The sequence below is a fragment of the Euprymna scolopes genome, chromosome 1 (genome assembly GCF_053919585.1).
Source record: "Euprymna scolopes isolate OS-2025 chromosome 1, ASM5391958v1, whole genome shotgun sequence".
NCBI classification, from domain to species: domain Eukaryota; kingdom Metazoa; phylum Mollusca; class Cephalopoda; order Sepiida; family Sepiolidae; genus Euprymna; species Euprymna scolopes.
Window position 1 is genome coordinate 40,393,912 of NC_136482.1, and position 15,015 is coordinate 40,408,926.

General features: G+C 31.8%; 1 protein-coding gene across 4 annotated transcripts in view; it reads left to right on the plus strand.

The window, feature by feature from the left end:
- LOC145293851 (uncharacterized) overlaps nt 1-15,015 on the plus strand; it is a 3,143,230-nt gene that overhangs the window by 2,181,614 nt on the left and 946,601 nt on the right. Inside the window, exon 1 of one of the 4 annotated variants that reach the window (XM_080140956.1) lies at nt 3,442-3,508. The exons of the other annotated variants lie outside the window; for them this stretch is intronic. The gene's annotated coding sequence lies outside the window, so the exon portion shown is untranslated. Of the gene's footprint in view, nt 1-3,441; nt 3,509-15,015 lie in introns of those variants that run through there. 4 annotated transcript variants of the gene reach the window in all.

Here is a 15,015-nt window from a genome sequence, read left to right on the forward strand (position 1 = left end):
ATCTTTGGTGAATTAAACATACATTAAAATAAGATAAACGCATATCAATATGTGTGCAAACAATTTAGAACATGCGGTAATGCCAATCATTATAATTGTGAGTCCTATTGTTAGTTTATGCGTATTGTATTATACTAGGTAACCGTGAAAAAAAAAACACGAAAAAGTATAGCAAATTTTCATAAAATATGAAAGTTACTATTTTAGTGTTTTGTTATCATTAAAAAATAAATAAATGTATTTTGTTATATGCCATTTCTCTGTACAACGCCAGTTTAGTTTTTTCCCTCGGAGAGGATGGCTCGGAGTTTTTGCTGGAAAGCCAGTAGCTAACCGTTTCCTATGCTATGATCAGGGTCACGTTACTGCTAGAAAATAAAAACAACAATTGATACTCCATCTTGCTTATGCCCTTTTGCTTCTGTCTATCTACTAATGTGAACAAAAGCGTTAGTTATGTGCCTTTTTTACTATAAGTCATTATTTGTATTAGATAATTCAAGAGAAACAGAAAACAACCGAAGACGTATTGTTTGTATGTCGAACACTATCTTTTTTAATTCGGAAAAGTTGTTAGATGCTTGAAAATGAATAATTTTAACATGCCTTTATTTTATAGCACGTATGCGCAATACAATTGTACACAACATGTGAAAGGGGGAGTTCTTGTAGAAATGGTTAGTTGTTTGGGTGTTTTTTTTTTTGTTTTACGCCATATCAACCTTTTCAGGTTATTTAATGCCGAATCTAGTTATTTTTATGAATGATATTTAATGGAGTATATTTGTTTTTTTAAGGTGGGTTCTATTTAACCCATAGTTGGGACCCTATCAGGTACTACTACTCCGGATCCAAGTGTACCTTGGAGCAATGACAATTAAATGGTGGATCCACACACCCCTAGGCCCGCACGCTAGGGCCTCACCATCGGATATAGTTTTAGGTCATATCCAGGACCTCTTGTAGAAAGCATTGCAGGTTAAAGAATAATGAGGAAGATATAGGAATAAGAACTAAGAAAGGACGGTCGTATGGGTAATAAAACTTATCTAAAAAACCCTTGGTGAAAGAGTTAAAGAGGAATAGATAATTAGCAGGTAATATCTCTGCTGTATGATAATTTAGAAAGTTGTTGTCTTGTCTTCCGTCAGGGAATAATATTTGCTACTTTATTATATATAGTATTTAGTATTTTTGCAATTGAAATTATGTTTATAGCTGTTGTTTGTAGAATGTAAAATTGAACATTACTAGTTGTAAACAATGTAGTCCCATTATCTATCATAAAAGGGCTAATACTTACTTGTGTTGCTTCGGTCATCTTAAAGCACTCTAGCGGTAAATTGATATTAGTGGAAGAGACAATAGTGAAACATGAGAGAGAAGGAAGATTTTAACGTTGGTATACATTTATATTGTTACTGAATTGTTTCTTTTTTACAATATTACTCTTAGTATCCTTATATGATTTGATGTCAATTTTTCCTTTTTCAATATCAAGCCAAGGAAAATAAAATAAGATAACAATAGGGAATTTTGAATTACGGCAATAAAATTAATTCAGAAATGCGACAATGCTGATGATTTCTGGTATAGCTTTTCTATATTTACGATGTAGGCAATTATAAATACACATCAAATTTCAATACGAACTTGGATTCTCGGATTTATGTTTATCTGCTTACTTTGAAAAAAAAAATTCTGGAATTTTTGTTGCGTTTAATGACTTCAGGAGAAACCGAAATTAATGTTATTCTGAGGAAGTTTTCAGTTATGTTTTGGCTGAGTATAGGTACGTTGGAATTCAACGGTGCATATTGCCGTGTGCACAATTGTTTCTTATGAAATACGACATATAATATCTGTTAAATAAATATTTATTTATTCTGACTCCAATCTAAAATAGTTTGAAGGTTGTGAGGGGTTTCTTGTTCAGAAATAAAGAATACTTAAAGAAATGCCGATGGTTTTATTGGTTCCTTGATATGTAATCATATATGGTTATCTATTCTCTTTTCAATAAAATAACCTTTTGTAAGCGCGTTTATCTTAGGTTTAATGCTATATGAGAATTGTCAGATTCTTGTAAGAGTAGAAGACATGCGTATTTGAAAAATGGATTGAGGATTGTTTTGACTGTTGAAAATACATTATGGAGCAAGAAATGTCGCTAATTTGAATTTTACCCACCACCCGTCTCCTTATTAAACTTTAAATATTTACTAAAAATAGGAGATGTAACTTTAAAAACGTTTTTTGTAAATATTGTGTTAAGTTAAACGGTCGGATAATAGCGAAAAATGGGTGAAAAACCACCAAATAAAATTAAGTTTCCTTAACATTTATTTTTACTATTGAATTCAAGGTAAAATGAATGTAGGAATTTTCCACATGTTCGAGTTTTACATAAACAATCGAACAAAACACTATATATATATATATATATATATATATATATATATATATATATATATATATATATATATATATATATATATATATATATTAGGCACCGCAAAAAATGGCCGAAAAATCAAGTTGTTGTTTTTTAAAACGAAATTACATTTATCAAAATCCATTTTTTCTGAGTAACTTTTTTTCCAGAAAGATAAAATCCTCAATTTTATCATATAGAAAATAGAATAATGTAAAACGTGTTCGACTATTTTTAATTAAATTTTAAATGTTAAATTTTCCCCCCAAAATTAACAATTGACATGTTTTGTCTTGCACAAAAAACGTACATAACTATTTAAAAAAAAGATTGTTGAACAAATTAATTAATCTATTTGTTGTCTAACTAAGATTTAGGATCATTTTTTATGAGAATATGCAAAAATATTATAATAAAAGTAACTGGATTTCAAATAATTCCACTTATTCATATAGGCAACCAGTTACCTCGCGTCGATCCAGAGTCTAGATCGACAATGTTTACGTTTGCGTTGATTAATAAGTAAACTATTGGTGACCAAACAGGCCTAAAAAATCTTATTGTTCAGTGACGAATATGTCAATGTATTATTAACGGCGAGGCTGGCCAGTACCAGATGGGTGACCATTAGCATGCGTTTGGTTTTTAATGTGTATGTGTGTGGGGCCAGGTTCCCCAAAATGGGGGGGGGCAATTTAAAGCAGAATAAAAAAATCATTTCAGCGTGTTTGGTCCACCGTAGTCGAAAGGCGGCAAACGTTTTCAAACGGGATCGAAAAAATGATGCTATTTTTAACACAAAGGGCACAATATCTATCGATTTTTTTGTATCAATTCTTCAAAGCATGTCCAGTTTAATAATGCTCATGCATTATTCGGCTCGCTAAGAAAAATTGTTAATTCATTTATCAAATATTTTAAAATGGCTTTTTTCGCATGAATATGAAAAAAATTGTTTTGCTTTACTTAAATGAATTATTTTACTTAACATATTCACCGAATTTCAGACTTCAAAACTCAAAAGCGGGATAATTAAACACAATCGAAGTTCTGATATTCTGCCGTCAAAATAAGGTATGCAAACAATTTTCTTTTTTTTAATCTATAATTCTCTCCCTTTCAACAACAATATGTTGTGTTCAGTTTCAGATGATTATTTTAAGCATATTTGTACCCCCTCAAAACAAAGGGAGGTTGTAATCATATATATATATATATATATATATATATATATCGTTTATGAAAAAGAAGTACACTGTTATAAAGTTCATTCTTCTCTTAATAATCACTGAAAATTTCGTATTGATCGGATAATTACCTGATTTTTGGTAGATTTTTAAAAAGACGGCCCGTCAAAAAGTACTTACCTGCCGTTCCCCCAGTTTTGGTGGTGCGTAGTGTACATGTAGACATACATAAATGTACGTCTACATGTCTCATTTGTTGTTCTTTCACGATCTTTCCCTGTTTAATTTCTCTCTCTCTCTCTCTTTATATATATATATATATATATATATATATATATATATATATGTATATATATACATATACATATATATATGTAAACGGCTTACTATCTCCCTCTATCCCTCCCTCTCTCTCTCTCATACACACACACATATATTTATATATATATATATATATATATATATATATATATATATATATATACATATATATATATATATATATATATATATATATATATATATATTGACATATCTGGAGAACAAAATAGTTCAAAATAACGTAAAGTTCCATATATATGCTACGTAGACCACCTTTTTATTTTAGCTCCAAAGTTATGAATGGATATATAAACTACACGAACTATTTTAAAAGAATAACAATCGTTAAGTTCACAATAGAGTTGAATAGAATAAATGATAATAATAATTAATATCTTTCCGTCCTTATTGATAATCCAATATTAATCTTAACACCTCCGTATACAAATATCAAAAAGCATAAGTTCCAGCCTCCTGGTTTTTACGAGTGAAAGCCTGCAAAGTTAAAATAAATTGCCACAATTAAGCATTTATTAAATCGCACTAAAATGATACCATCAACAAACAGGCATTACTCATTGATATATAAAAAATAAATAATATTCATTAAATATCACATTCCGAAATACATCATTGATACACACATAAAAGGAATGCAATAATCTATTGAATACCGTAATAATAATCTAACAACACCATAATGCAAACTGCATGTATATATTTTACCAAAAAAATGACATCTAATTTTAGAATTTAAAAAAATGCAATTACAAATCTCGTCCATTAATATTCGACGCCATATTGATAGCAATTGTAACATTTAATTTATTATTTACTACGATAAATTTAGAACAAAAAATCTCGTGGTTGCAAAGACTGATCGCCCGCTATAAAAACGTTGGAAAAGACCAATGTAGTGCATAAATGTAAATGGTCTAAAATAAATATAAGCATAATATATACAATGAGAATACAACGACAACGTTAACAAGGCGAATCACAATACATTTACACAACACTAGCACTACATATCTACATTTTAAAAGGAACACATCTCCCTATCCGATCTTAAAAAATCCGTGTAGACAAGAATGAAATTATACATGAAAATATTCTTAAAAGTTTAGAATTCCTGAAGCGTCATACATTAGAACTCATCCACCTACTATACAAATATTGCATTCGAGAATATTTAATTAGAGGATATAAGCTACGTGTTAAAATGTTTTGCGAAGACGTTAATGAACGAACTGGCTTGTGTTAATAATCTAATTTGTAAGCCACCTATATTTAAATCGACTCCTCGTGGACTTTACATATTTTACTAGCAATATTGTAACGCGGTTAATGTATATTTTAGTTTTCACTTTCTACTTTGCATTTTTTCTCCTTCTCACTTGAACTTTCGCAGCACCAGAAGATGAGTCGTTGACGAATTGAAAGCGTTCTTGACCGTAACATTATGGATCATTTAATAACATGCTCGATTTTGATATAAAAAGATTATACGAAAAATCGAAAAATGTTTTTTTTAAAAGATTATAAATCAAAGAACCTGCGTTGAATTTCCGTTGGTTTATATATATATATATATATATATATATATATATATATATATATATATATATATATATATATATATATATATATGGGTGTGTGTGTGCATGAGTTGTGTTCGTAATATTGGAATTTACACAAAAGAATACATTAAATATAACCACTAAGTGTTGTAAGTGTTATTATTGTACTGGAGATATGCACAGCTTATGGAATCTAATTCCTTTATACTCATGGGATATATATATATATATATATATATATATATATATATATATATATATATATATATATATATATAATGTTAAATATACGTAAACGCATATGTACATATATATGATGTTTATACACATATAGATATACGCGTATATATATACAGATATATATATATATGCATGTATGTACCTAAATTCATATATATATATATATATATATATATATATATATACACATACATATATATATATGTGTGTGTATTTATGTACGTATTATTCTTCATTGTCGTATTACTTATTTATGAACTTAATAACATATACCTTTGTCATGATTTTGGTATTCTTTTGTCTACTAATCTAATGCTAAAAGCACAGAAAAATGTATGTGTACTATGATAAACGATATAGTAGACGAAATGGCATGTTTGATCCATACATTAAAAATGAACATTGATCGATATTTTTCTGAGAGCTGTTACGCTTAACAATATATTATATTTAATAATATACATATATTAGCAATAATGCCTCATGTTCCATATGTTACTATCTCAAATTGTACTCTTTATAACTTTCGATTAAAGTCTGCTGATATGTAAACTTAATGTAAGTAGATCGTGATTTTTATATGTTTTAATACACCGTTTTCTTGCATTTTACTTTTTAATGCAGAATCTATCAATATGACGTCATTAGTAATCATATATATGATATTTCCATTAGAAAAATGTCGCTATTAACCATATTCAAGGTTTGCAAATGCACAGTTATTTTTAGATGGTATGCAAGGGCGGCACCGCTTTGCTATTTATACATCATGTTTGTTTACAAAAGGGAGTACAATTCCATTTATTAGTCTTTAGTGCCATTTTGCTAATCTGCACGCTGACCCGCAGACTTTTGTGAACAGTTCATGCGTGTGTATTGTAGCTCTTAGTGAAAGCTCTCAACATGTCTTACTTAAGGAATGTTTCTATCCAACGGATGGAGATACCAATCAGCTTTGACTTCATTGTATTAATACATTTAAGAAATTATTATTTATGCAATACTCTAACACACCCGGATATCTATAATATACATCTCACATTTCTGTTTTAAATAATATACATATATATATATATATATATATATATATATATATATATATATATATATATATATATATACAGGGTTAACAGAAAGTCCTTGGACCAATCGAAAGTGTTTTATTAATAGAAAATTACTAAACTATAAATTAAACATGAATGACAATTATAAGTTAGGAAACCAAGAATAAATTCAAATTATTTATTTTCAATGTGATGCCCCTTTCTTTCGATTAGACGTTCGATTCTCCGTCTGAAGTTACCAACCGAGGCACGCAGCGTTTCCTGAGGTAGTTTAGCCCACTCACTCAGAAGAGATGTCTTCAAAGCATCAACACTTGGATGAGCAACATAACAGACCTTTGCCTCCAACAAAGACCACACCGAAAATTCCATGGGATTCAAATCAGGCGATGCAGGCGACCACACCTCCTTACTCCAGAATCTTGGAAAATGATGTTGCCACCAGTCCTGAGTTTTTCTGGAGGTGTGAGATGGTGCACCATCTTGTTGGAAGGTAAAAGGCTGGTCTTTGAAGTGTTTCTTCATCTCTTCAAATGCTGGAACCAAAATATCGTTAATGTAGCGATCTGTGTTGATCTTAACCCCCTGCTCCACGAAAATCAGAGGCGTCTTCCAAGATTTGGAGACTGCAGCCTACACCATGTGTGAAGACGGCTTTTCTCGGCGGAAAACTATTTTCACGGAGTCATCAATGTCTACTGAAGATTTTGCGTAAACTCTGTTGTTCTGATTTTTAACAGTCACTTAAATTGTGAACAGTTTTTAATCAGAAAAAATGATCTCTCGCTCTGCCGTACCAGCCTTCATTTCTCCAAGAAAAGCTTTGCTCTTTCAAGTCTCTTGTGCTTTTGGGCAGGTGTGAGGTACTGTCTCTTTCTCATCTTGTAGGGGGGGAACTGGAGATCGTCTTTTACGATGGTTCTCATCGAGGTCACGCTCACATTCCTGTCTTTAGCCATTTGCCTTCCAGATCTCTTCGGGTTCCTCCTTACTCTCTCTCGGACAGCTTTAATCACCTTCTTTGTTCGAGCAGTGCGAGGTATTCCACTCCTAGGACGGTCTTCAGATGTACGAAGTTCCTTAAATCTGTTCACAACATGGTACACGGTGGATTTAGCCACTTTCAAGAGCTTAATAATCTCTGAGTTTGTCCTTCCCGCGCAATTAAGCTTAATTATGGCCTCTCGTTTGGTCATTTTTTCTGAAAGTTTAAACAAAATTATTTTAATATTTTTTGTTGAAAATAAGTAGATCAATAGTTAGACTAAATACTTACTTTATTCGAAAAGAGAAAAAGTGATTTTAACAATATTTCATTGTAAAACTAAAAATGGTCCAAGGACTTTCTGTTCACCCTATATATATATATATATATATATATATATATATATATATATATATATATATATATATATATATATATATTATTTATGTATGTATGTTTTTGCGGCACACACTGATTATCGTCAGATCACCGATTTTAACCAACGTTGAGCCTGGCTAATACAGGTGGGTGACCATTTGGGTATTATGTGCTCTGTATGTGCTTCCCACTGATCTCGATATTTGTTTTCCGTCGTCCTCAACCTCCTGACTCATATTCAACAATGTCGATTCAAGAGATTTGTTCTAAGATGGCGTAACTCAAGACACAAAAATCTCACGCTCAGGCACCCTTAAAGTGGGTATCCATATTCTGACAAGATTGAAAGAATCCTTTTTTTATATATGTAATGTATGTTTGTATGTATGTCTGTATGTATGTATGTATGTATGTATATATGAATAAAACCTTTGACTGAGGCGATGGGTTTTTACGACATTATCATCGGTTTGAACTGGACTCTTCGGACGAAAAATATCGAACAAAATGCTTAAAAACATGAATTGCTTCTCCTTCAATTTGGCACATTTCTACAAGAAGGGATCGTTTTCTTCGCCGATATTTGCTTAAGTAATCCGGTCTTTTCGATTGACTAGCCTTAACTGAAACATTTGCCACTTCCGGTTTGGCGATCGCCGCAACGGCAAAGACGTCATGTTTTTTTGTTTGTTTGTTTTTGGGGTTTTTTTTCACGGTCGGTCTCTTCTTCGCTGTATGGGCCTGATCCTGTCTGCATTGGACTAATTTTTTTTATTTTGCTCAAAACACAGCTGAAAACCCCCGGGAAACGGGTATTTGCAGCTGTGGTATCGAGTCAAGTTTGTCGATAAATAACAACATGTACTTTCCAGAAAAATAATGACGATTGGCGAATAAATAAAATAAACAACATTCTAGTTCAACTTCCAATACTTTATTTATTATTAAATATGAAAATGTTCTCCGAAACAATTTTCCATACTCCCCTCAATGTGTTTATTGCCCCCAAGTTGATATACTGTATTCATTGTCTAATAAATGTTTGTACTTAAAAAAAAAACAAAAACAAAAATCATGCACATATATATTGTGGGACCATAAATTTTTAGTCATAAAATAACAAAACTGTGTGTTTGAAAAAAAAAGCGTTTTATTGAAAGAATATATATTCTGGTACCTTGATCACGTAGTAGAGCTTACTTCTATTCAATGTACCCGACTTCAGCATTTATCACCGCTCAAATACCATAAGCACCGCGGGAACTCGACGAGTATTGAGCGAATGGCAACGATCAGGTGTAATTAGTATCATGGGAGATCATGATGGTGATGTTCTGAACATATGGCCAAACAAGGTTGTCCAGCGGGGTAGGGTCAGAAGAGGAGCGAGGCAGAAAGTGAAGGGTACGATGTCAAAGCCCTCCTTCATAAGCTAATATTTCGTCTCCTTTTACTTATGGGCCGGCGAGAGTCCTGCTACCAAACCTAATGTCTGTCAGGGGCCACCTGATTACACCTGCGGATGACACCCTGTGTTACCTCCAGGTAAACTTGGATTTCCTGCCGACTTCGAAGATGTGAAAGCCCGGATGTGGCCCCTTTCTCAAAATCACACCAACTTCGAGTAATAAGTTGCCTAGATTAGAAATTGGAAAGAAAATATGTAATAATAATGATAATGTCCTTAATTAAATTCTGGATGCGTTTGTTTACAATAGCACTTCAGCTGTATGTGGGCTGACGGTGCATGTCTTGTTAAAGTGACTTCTAATTAATGTGTAGTTTTAAAATATACGAGGATGTAATTAGCGACGATTTTAAATGTTAACCATTCCTTTATCGTAATCTGAGCTCATTAATAAGAAAATAAAAATATAATGCTTACGTACACTCGAGTTTCTCGGGGGATCTTTTGATCTGTAGTCGAATGCACTACCACTAAGTTATATTTCAAGTTTATATTAAATCTGGTTTTATTTTTTAACAAAAATCATTTGTTGAAATTATATTATCTCTATTGACTGATGTAAGGTAGCATATTCCCCTGAAAGAATTATTTTTCATATATAAGAGGGAATAGCTATGGTTAAGGTCGGAAGATTTATATATATATATATATATATATATATATATATATATATATATATATATATATATATATATATATATATGATGTATTTATGTACAAACCATCAAAGAACACTGCCAGACATATAAATTAAATTTGTGTAAAATTTTCAAAGGATAAGCTCAGCCGTTTCGAAATTTATGAGAAATGAATTCAGTCACTTACACACACACATACACCTGAAGTTGTTTTATATTATAACTAGCGGGGGGCCCACGTTGCCCGGGTGTTTGGGCTTGTGTGTGCTTGGGTTGGGGTGGGGGTGTTTATCAAACCATAAGAATAATAGAAGTAAAAAAACAAAAAAAGAAAACAGAAAAACGAACGTTAAAACTGCTTTAAAAATCTGAAAAATAAAGCTGGTGAGGTGCTCTGGCGGTGGGGGGTAATCAAAACATAAGAATAAGCGAAGTAAATATTTTTAAATATTAAACAAAAATTTAAAAATCGAAAAAACACAAAAAAACTAACCTAAGGCAAACAAACGATGGTCAATGTAAAGATCGGAAAAACAAAAACAAAAAATAAAACAGAAAAACGAACGTTAAACCTTCTTTAAAAAAACCCAAAAAAATAAAACTCGTGAAAAATGGCTTAAATAAGCCTGTTTCAATATTAAAATTTAAAAAAATCGGTTGGTACCCGGCGTTGGCCAGATGTTTTGGGGTGTGTTTGGTCTGTCGGGGGTGAGTTGTGTTAATGAAAACGTAAGAATAAGCGAAGTAAAAAAACAGAAAAACGAACGTTACGTGAAAAATGACTTTAATAATCTTGCTTCAATATTAAAATTTAAAAAATCAAAAAAGATCTCTCACGCCACAATTCAAACCCAAAAGCTTTAGGTAATGACCCAGAGTTCTAACCAATTCACCTAACACGACGTACACGAATTTAGGTCATTGTTTCAAGTATTTAAACTAAATCAGCTTACGACGTCGTATGACGCATGCGTAGAAGTGACTTCGTCATGCGAGGACGGTTTTTGCTGCCCCCTTTAGAATAGTGCAGATTTCTGGGTGAAAAACATTAACGTTTTTGGCCAATTCTTCGATATATATCGGGGGGAGTATGGGGCTTACATATAAGACTAACTTTGTGAACTTTTGATCTGTCTATCGAAAGTTTTTAGCAGATATACAAACACACTTACATACATACATACATTTTCGCTTATATATATATATATATATATATATATATATATATATATATATATATAACATTAGAGACATTAAAAACACACCACGTTTTTTTTTTGTTTTAAGTAAAAAAACAAAACGCGGAGAATGGGTATTTTATATACCAACCTATATACATATACTCTACCACTTTAATCAGTGTGTTTATATGAAAAGTAAATAGAAAAATGTTACTTTTGTATAATCGTCACAGTAAATAAAAATAGGGGAACGGCTTCATGTTCATATTTTAACAACATCATTTATAGTAGAACAAGTTGACATGCATCCTATATATAATGAAAATACGATATAAGAAAACATTTTCGCCTGACTTCAGTATTTATCACCAATATAGGTACTTCTCTCAAACTTCAATTCACTCATTTTTGACACAACTCCAAGATAAGGAACACATACAATGAGAAGAATATGCTTTAAAATAAGAATAACTGATATTTTACCGTAGATTAGGAGTCTGCAATGTTTGCGAAAGGAACAGGTCATAACGCTAATATTGTCGAGCAACGCAAAGTAAATTTAAAAAAAAATAAACCTGAACGTTGTTTATACTGTTTTGCTTATTAGATTTTCTTTTTTTGTTAGCCTCATAACTAATTGTCCAAAATGTAATTCTCTTAATCCTTTTTTTTTTAATAAAATGAAAAGATACCATTTTTTAAAATTAATTTGATATTTTTGATTTTTTTCTTGATTTTCTTAAGTTTTAAGACATTGGCAGACGGAATCTTACATCCGAGGTGCAGTTTGCAGACACTTGAAGTCGATGACAATGTGGTAAATAACATTAAGTTAAAGAAAAAAACAATGGAATTTGGAAACTAAATTTCAAAACTATAAATCTAACCGTGTACATTCGCAATGCAGTGGAAGAAAAGTCCAATAAAACATATAAAACGCCGTATAAACTCATGGACACTGAAAATAACTTATATAATATGTCCTCCTCAAGAAAACGTTTTTAGGATTTAGGATTTGCTCATACAATGCACAGCATATATAATGTGTCGAGAATGTGGGGAATGAGGAGAGGGCGCTAACAACCTCTCGATGTAGACGTATTGTTCGGGATCTTAAATAGGCTTATTTGTATAATAATTACTCCGAAGCTCAATAATCGATGCCTACCCAACATCGAGTTATGGTAGCTGATATCATAACGGAAACTCAATGTTTAATGTTTTGGAGAGTACTAGAAAATCACGTGAGAATTGCTACCACCCAGACTCCAGGAAACACAATCGGTTTTTATAAATAAAGGATTTCTGTCTATGGGATGTGTGAAAAACATTATACTACTACTACTACTACTACTACTACTACTACTACTACTACTACTACTAATACTAATACTAATACTACTAATTATAATATTAATAATAATATTGTTAATAATAATAATAATAATAATAATAATAATAATAATAATAAAAACAAAAAGATAAACAATACCAAAACAAGAAAAGGCAAGGAATAATACGAGAAAAGAAAAAAGAAGAGAAAAACTATACCGGAAAATAATACGTTGGACAAAACAGGATAGTAACGGAAACAATTGGACGTTTCTATTAAAAGGATATCTAAACGGAAACTGAGTCCTTATTAACAATCGCACAATGTATCGCAATTAGAACGTACCACATAAACGCAAAGATCGACAGAACACAAGAAAAAAAAATGCAAACTCTGTAGAAAAAAGATGGGCCAATAAACTACTTAAGACGCAAATGCAGTAAACTAGCTCAAAAGAATACAAAATAAAAATTATTCCAAAAGAATAAGACAGAAAATTTCGAAAAAATGAGAGAAATTGGAATCAAAAGTATAGTTTAGAAAATAAAATGAATAACAATAGGAACAACGGCTGAAATATCAAGAAAACCCCTTTAATAAAAAGACATATATATATATATATATATATATATATATATATATATATATATATATATATATATATATATCCTTGTTTAATCGTTATTTTCATGGCAGGTGGTTTTCTGAACTCCAATTCTGGTCCCCCCTTTCCAATCTTTCACGAAAAACACCCGTCAAGCTGACGCCACTGTCAAAATGTCCCCCACTCTTTTGCTGTGCCTAAATCAAAACGTGGATTCCATGAACAAAGCTTCTTTCTTAGAACTGCACGCCTCTGGAACTCTGTTCCATCTGCCTGCTTCCCATCTGACTACAACTTGGGGGTCTTCAAGTCCAACGTTAACAAATTACTAATGAACCGCCCCCTTAAGTAAACACTTCATCAAATCTCCACACTAACGTAATGTATTTGCAATAACCCTTACCTCTGAGTAGCTTCCGGGCCTTGATAAGTGGTGATCACTGTGTAAAAGAAATAATCCACAGACGCTAGAAACGACTACAAGGTAAAACCCGCGAACTAACACAACATTGAATTCTGAAAACTGAAGCTTTAGAATTGTATAAACTTCCCTGTGGTCAGCGACGATGGAAATATTGATCGAGAAAGAGTGCAACGCAGACCTCCATTGGTTGTGTGAAAACAAGGCTGGGAGATTAGCGGTGCATATTGCCACCCAGCTTCCCGTAAAAAAACAATGTGGCCGCCAACGAAAAATCAATATTAAAAAACTAATTCAATAATGCAATCTAATTTGCAACGCCTATGAAAAGAGGCGGTGGGTATTTGAAATATGAGAAAATTTGTCGTCACACAGAATCCAGGATAATCACAGATTATTTTCAATGAGAATTATTCGATGACGTATTTTGTGACAACTCATTATGAATAATAATAATAATAATAATAATAATAATAATAATAATAATAATAATAATAATAATAATAATAAAGAGGCGAGAAGGGTCAAGGAGGAGCGAAATACCTAGGAGAGAGCGCTGACCGGATCACCATAGAAATCACGTTAAGTCATAATCGATTTTATTTTTGTTTGCAAAGAGGGAAGATTTCAAGGACTAAATGAAAATTATTTCGTTGATTTTTAAATAGAAAGGTGAGTGCGAACTGCTAGATACAAGGTAATCAAATTGCTGATGAGTATCTTAGCACCTGTCTGGTAAGGTTATAGTTCGTTTTGCATTATAGATACTGCACTTTTTCCAACGTTATAGAAAACGTTATTATTCTGACAAATTTATATGGTATTGTGATATTTCTTGTTTCTTAACTTATGTCTTACACTGGTGTCACCCCGGTTACAGAGAATTAACATATGCGCTGACCCTTTATATTGGAGTCAACATCTTAAAAAAGAATTAAAACATATTTAATTTTAAAAAGGAAGATTAAGAAAAGTGGATAGTCCATAATCCGCGGAGTTTCGAAGAAATACTCTCCTTCTCATCAGAGGGCAGGAATTAGCAAAATGCGGGATCGGATTTTGCATGTAAAGGTATTTAATGAAACCACAAGTAAGTCACAGATCTTACTTGGTTAAAAAAAGGGTGAGGTAAGGGGAATAGGAGGTAAAAGAAAAAAATATGTGTTTTTTTTTTTTAACAG